Raw genomic sequence first — 6,797 nt, forward strand, 5'->3', positions numbered from 1 at the left:
ACGGTTCATTCATTACTTGATTAAGCTGTGTCCAATTACTGAACCTACGGATCCTACCTTGAAGGCTTTGTATGTCTGCCTTAGGTTGTCGGTAAAAACTATATTGTTTAAAGTCGGCGATCAGTTGCTTCACAACTAGATTCACTAATTTAGGTAGCAAACCGTTGAATCTATGGATGCTATCTTGAGGCTTTGCATGTCTGGAGTACTCTGCCTTAGCTTGTCGCCGGTTTGCAAGCATATTGTTTTGCGTGAGTCAAGCGATCACCTGCTTCACTAACACATTCACTAATTCAGGTACCAAGTTGGTGAATCTATGGATGCTATGGTCTATCTTAAGCCTAATTTGTATCTTTGCTCATCTATGGATGCTGTGGTCTATCTTAAGGCTAATTTGTATCTTTGCTCAGCTTGTCGACATAATTATATTGCTTTTGTCCGGCATTCCTACACAAAGTATCCAAATCCTTCAAAATAATCTGTCACTCAATATCAAATTACTGAATCTAATGGACATACATTACCTTGAATGATAATGAATTGTTGTACGTATGGAGATCTTCAAAACAACTGTCATTAGTACCAAATTGCTGAATCTACTGGATGTGCATTACCTTGAATTATAATGAATTGTTTTACGTATGGAGATTCGGAGTGTCCTGTGTTTTGAAAGGCAGTCGGTTTGATTGACTGCCAATTCTCAATTGGGCAGGTTTTCCGATTCTCAGTGTTGCTTTAGCAGATGAAGCTCGTTTCAGTCACTCAAAGTTATTGCCAGTGAAGCGTTTGATTTTGATCAGTCCAGTTAAAATTTTCTTTGGTAGTTGGTGAGATCAAACCCTAGAAATTGTTGCCACAGGAGACGAGAGAAGCCCATCACATCTTTCTTCTGATCAGAGACGGCTGTGAATCTCTCCACTGGCAAAGCAGTAGGAATAATAGCTCTTCAAGTGTATGGATTCCACTGATGAAGCTGTTGTAGATCCATTCCCCATCGGGCCATCAAGTTTGGTGGGCAAGATCATTGTCGTGCGCGTCCTTCTATGCAAGTCAGCCAAGGAGTTACTGTCTGTTTTATGCTTCTTCACATCGAAGCACATCCAGTATGCCAAGAAGCTAGTGTCCGTTGCTGGGACTAACTTGCTCCCATGTCTCAATCCTCGCAACCCGAGCATGTTACTTGCACTTGTCATCTGTGCTGCATTTCTCCAGAGAAGGGCAAAGTCTGTGAAGGTCAATGCAGAGATTCGTTACCGGCGGAAATTTTGGAAGAACATGATGGATTCTGTCGATACGTATGAAGAATGGGTACATGCAGCAAGAATGCTTGAAAAGGACTGTCCCCGCAGGAAGGATTCAGATATGTATGATGAAGAGCTTGTGAAGGCCAAGCTGGCCGAGCTTAGACAAACGAGACTTCACGGTAGCATGGAGGATATCCTTTTCTGTCTTCGTGCTGATCTTGTTCGAAACCTGGGCAACATGTGTAATCCTCAGCTGCACAAAGGTAGATATCAAACCCCCAAGCTTATCCAAGACTACATTATTGAGGTCAGGCACCATATGCATGCAGTGTGTGAGAAGAACTCTGATGAGTTTTCCTTAGACGAGAAGGTAACTTTCATTCATGAGACGAGGCATGTGTTTGGGCGTACAGCGCTTCTCCTCAGTGGAGGAGCTGCATTTGGAGCCTTTCATCTGGGTGTGGTGAGAACCCTGATTGAGCACCGTCTCATCCCAAGGATCATTGCTGGTGCCAGTGTTGGTTCAATCATCTGCTCCTTTGCAGCCACACGGACTTGGCCAGAGCTGCAGAAATTTTTCGAGGACCCCAACCCGCCTTTGCATTTCTTTGAATCCATGGGAAGCATTTTCACCGTCGCTCACAGGTTGCTTACATATGGGGCTGTACAGGACATTGGGCAACTTCAACGCAAGATGAGGCAGCTAATTGGAGACCTGACCTTTCAAGAGGCCTATGACCTTTCTGGTCGGGTGCTCGGGATCTCCATCTGTTCACCTCGAAAACATGATCCACCACGCTGTTTGAACTACTTAACTTCCCCTAATGTGGTGATCTGGAGTGCAGTGACAGCGTCCTGTGCTTTTCCAGGTCTGTTTGAAGCTCAAGAATTGATGGCAAAGGATAGGAAGGGGAACCTCATACCTTATCATTATTTAGCTAATGTTGGACAAGAAGAAGTAGGTATTGCAAGGAGGCAGTGGCGGGATGGAAGTTTAGAAAGTGACCTCCCTATGATGCATTTGAAGGAACTCTTTAATGTCAACCACTTCATTGTTAGCCAGGCTAACCCACACATTGCCCCACTACTGCGCTTGAAGGAAGCTGTAAGAAACTACGGTGGTGAATTCGCAGGAAAGGTCTGCACATAATACTCAGCATGATCAACACTTGCTTGATTTAGATTCTTTTCTAGTTATCTGAGTTCATTAATTATGTAGTTTAGATTCTTTTCTGGTTGTCTGAGTGCATTATTTAATTTAATTTATTTTCTAGTTATTCAATTATTGTGCTTCTTTACAAGTGCTTCACCTATTGTTTGCTACATTTCAGAACTTTGCCCATTCTGTGCAGTAATTGTGCTCACACAAGTATCTGTGTGGCATTGCAGTTAGCCCATTTGGTGGAGTTGGAAGTAAAACATCGCTGCCGGCAGGCGTTAGAGCTGGGCTTTCCTCTCGGTGGTGTCTCAAAGCTTTTTTCACAGGATTGGGAAGGTGATATTACAATTGTTATGCCAGCCACGTTAGCCCAGGTATTTCTCTTACTTAGTCAAGACAGACAGTCTCTTTTGTTCAGATAATAAATCATCTCTTTCGTTCATTCCCAGTGCATGGACAGGAAGTTAAATTAGACAAATCTCCTTGTTTTTTCATTTGCTGTGTATGGACAATCAACATATTCTATGGAACATCTTTTGTTTAAGTGTTTACACTAGCAAATATGTTAAATGATAATAATGTATATCATGTTGACATCTTATCTGATCATGTTTTTGACAGTTTAGAAAGCTCATTCAGAATCCCACCCCTGCAGAACTGCGCAAGGCAGTCATGCAAGGAAGAAGGTGCACTTGGTCAAAGCTTTCTGCCATCAAGGCCAATTGTGGCATTGAGCTTATGCTCGATGAATGTGTCCTAGTGTTGAACCAGCAACGCCGCATTCAAAGAGCCTCTGAGAAGAGCCGGATGGAACCCTTAAATAAGTTTCCGCCCAGGTTACAGGTTCCATCATGGGTCCATATCGAGTGGGAAAATTCTCCTGGAGCATTTATGGAGGATGAAAGTCTAGAGGTGCCCCTACCATCTGGAGGTCCTTGGGGTGGAAGATCCATACCGATAACCATATCAAGGCGACTGACAAAGAACAGTGATACTAGTGACACCGAGAACAGTGTAGACAACCACGATCAGTCGTGGACGAAAGCAGGGGGTCCATTCATGAGATCCCCATCAGACAATAAGCTTGTTGTTTTGCTAGGATTTGAGAACGAAGCTTCAACTGATGATGCGAAGGAAACATTACAATATTCTAGTATCAAAGAAGAAGGTAAATGACAGATAGTGGTGGCTTTGTTAACTGGGATTTCTCATGACAGCAAACACTAACCTTACTAGCTGATCACTGAACCATTAGTCCAGTGGGGATTCTAAGTGTGTGTTCATGCTTCTGAATGCATAATCGAAGAACACGAGATAACTAGGAGGTAAAGCCTTGATGGCCAAGAATACAATCGTATTTTTCACTGCCCAGCGTTCAGTATTTCAAAGCAGACCTTGCGGGGACCCTTATACACTCGCAGCAAAGATACAATACAGAGAATCCCTGTCTTCATGGCACCATAATCTGAAAAAGGATAAACTGGGTCCAGTACTGTATAAATGCCGACAGTGAAACCATGTTTTGATGGTCGTAGTCTACTCATGCGATGAAGCATAGTGAATAGATCACATCGTTACAAGCTTGTAACATTCATACAGCATGTACATTTTCTGCGGGTATTAAAACTATACATCTTCTGAGGTGAATCTGAGTTCCGGGCCTTTGAATAGTTGCTTTTCTTCATTTTTCTGCCTGCCCATATTATTTTATACCTTGTAGCAACCAGAAGAATCAGATATGCAAGGCGGATTGTACAAGACCTAGTTGGGCCATTGTAATCATTGATCCTATGAGGAGAGGGGGGGACGCTTCAGGGCTCTCTGAGGTGAGTTTTTCGTGTAGAGAGTGGTGGTCTCTTGAGAACAGAGGATTGGGAATAATGCAGATGGTGGACCACAACTTACATGGAAGGGATCGGGAAGAGGAGCATCCTATCTAAGTGTGTAATTTTCCAGAGTCCTTCGCGTTGCAGGTTAATCAAACCTGGTGTCCGTCGATAGCAGCGTGTATCGATTATAAGAGTGACTCTTTAGGACTGTGATGATAATTACCAGGCCTCTATATGGACCTCTAAATTAGTGTCTTATACGCGATCTAAGTCATCCCATCGTCAATAGTTGACCTACTTTCAAAATATGAGAGAGAGAGAGAGAGAGAGAGAGAGAGAGAGAGAGAGAGAGAGAGATTGATGGTTGGTAAAGTTAGACACGTGGTGACTAGACGCCTTGGGTTCCAACTCTTAGAGTGGATTCAGATTGATTCGGATGGACAACTCTATCCTTGCAAAAACAGGTTGTGGTGGTAATTTCACACTATAGATGAAATAATATTAAATAAATAAGGGTTTATAAGTAACGGGTTAAATTGATTCATCTGCAAATTAGAAGCTTGCCAAGTAACTGTAAGGCCATTGCTTCAATTTTCAACTAGCTCAAGTATCAGTGAATTGGAGCTTTAGGTGATGGGTATGGGTTGATAACTTTTTCGATGCAATCACTTTTTTCTTCCAACAAGAGTTTGCCATATGACTTAGATGGTACCCTACCCTTCCCAACCGCCTGGACTATTGTGTAACTGGCCTTATATTTCACACGGTCATTTAGTATAGGTGTTTAAGAAGTGAGATTTGAACCCAAGTCATCAAGTTAATAAAATAAGTAGTTTACCAAGTCTAGGGTAGCCCCTCAATTACCAGAAAAAAAACATAGAGATTGATTGATTGCAAGCATCATACATTTCTTTGCATGTGGCAAGTTTTCAAGGACTACTCATGCAACTATCCTCTTTAGGGATAGTCAGTTGATTGAAAGAGAGTTTCAACCATAGTTTCCATAGTCGAGGATAGTGGAAATCCGTAGTATATTGAAAATGATCCCATGATTTTATTTTACTCTTCTCTGACTCAAACACAGGAGGTTTACTCTACTCTATTGGAAATCCATAGTGTATTTATCAAACAAGAATTAGTAGTGTATCTGGTTTACTCTAATCTATTGGAAATCCAAAGTATATTTAAGTTATCTAATACGAATTAGTAGTGTATTGGTATTGAAACACACTTAATAAAATGCTTGCATAATTATTTTAACCTTTCTTAAGCTATTGTGGCAATCCTTTAAATCTATTTAATTATCAATGCAAAGACTTATTTCAATAGTCTTATCTTAATTTTTTGGTCCAATTAGAGTTTGTAGAACCCACAATGTTAACTATCAAAAGCCTATGATTTAATTGTTCTCAGCATAAAATACTAATGTAACGGACATTCTCGACTCTAAGCAATAGTGTTATGATTATGAAAACGAGATTTACAACCCAATACTAATGTTGTGGACATTCTCAACTCTAAGTGATAATGTTACGATATGGAAAAAAAAAACAACCCCCCAAACCTTAGCCAAGGGTTAAAATGCACCATATAACTTAATTTTATGATAATAGTGAAAATATGAAAACAGTAGTGGCCACGACTTAAGAGAACCTAAAAATAGGCTAAAAATCATGACTTGATGCAAAGGGATGTTGTGATCCATTTTGTTGTAGCAAAAAACATAATCTCAACTCGTGTGCAATAGGAGAAATTAACCAAATCTCCTTCTTGAGTAGTTTACTTCTCTTTGGACTGATCTAAACCATCTCTTTCAGCTATCTATTCATTACAAGTCCTTGTGGAACACTCATGTCTACTAATAAAAGAGAGTAAAGCTTTCTAAAAACTTAGTATTACAACAACAAGCCATGATTTAGCCAATCATGACCATCCGCCACTCAAAATGATTGATTTCTATCAATTCTACTATCTCCAAATTGATCTACGGGCCTAAAGATGGGGATGGCCACCCCTACATAAGAGGATGCAAGATTCCATAGCTGCTCATGATATGTGTGGAAGAAGCTTACACAATATTAGAAGTAGCATGCACCCCCTCTCTCAGCCTCAAATCAATCCTTGCATTACTCTCCTAGCCCAAAACTAACACCCTATTTAGCTAGTTTGATACCTATTTTATTCGGTGTCATGAATTTGTGCATTCATTCCCAAAAAACCTAGGGAAAGAGGTGTTTACAGCTAATTGCATAGTTGGAATAAAGACGGAGTTACTCTTATATATTTTGCCAGTACCTTGCCACTTGATTTCGCTTTCCTAGCAGTTGAATAGGAGGATAAGTATGGTAGATAAGCATTGTGATAGGAGAAGGGTGCCTTATTGATGGAATGAAGCGGGTACAAGATTATCTAGATGAGTTGAAAAACGTGATCATGACCTATATTCTTTTGGAATGTAAGGTACGAGCCAACCTCAAAGTGATTGTGTGTCAAGAAGCCTAGAGACTCTAGCCAAAAAGATTACTTGCAATCTTGCATTGGCCATCATGAGGCTAGGATAATACA

At 40.8% G+C, this 6,797-nt stretch overlaps 1 pseudogene; it reads left to right on the forward strand.

The window, feature by feature from the left end:
- Nucleotides 1-954: 954 nt before the first annotated feature.
- LOC148022919 (triacylglycerol lipase SDP1 pseudogene) lies at nucleotides 955-3,579 on the forward strand (annotated as a pseudogene).
- Nucleotides 3,580-6,797: the final 3,218 nt, after the last annotated feature.

Source organism: Lygodium microphyllum, chromosome 16 (assembly GCF_053477565.2).
Source record: "Lygodium microphyllum isolate KBCC chromosome 16, Lygodium_microphyllum_v1.1.10, whole genome shotgun sequence".
Lineage (NCBI taxonomy): Eukaryota > Viridiplantae > Streptophyta > Polypodiopsida > Schizaeales > Lygodiaceae > Lygodium > Lygodium microphyllum.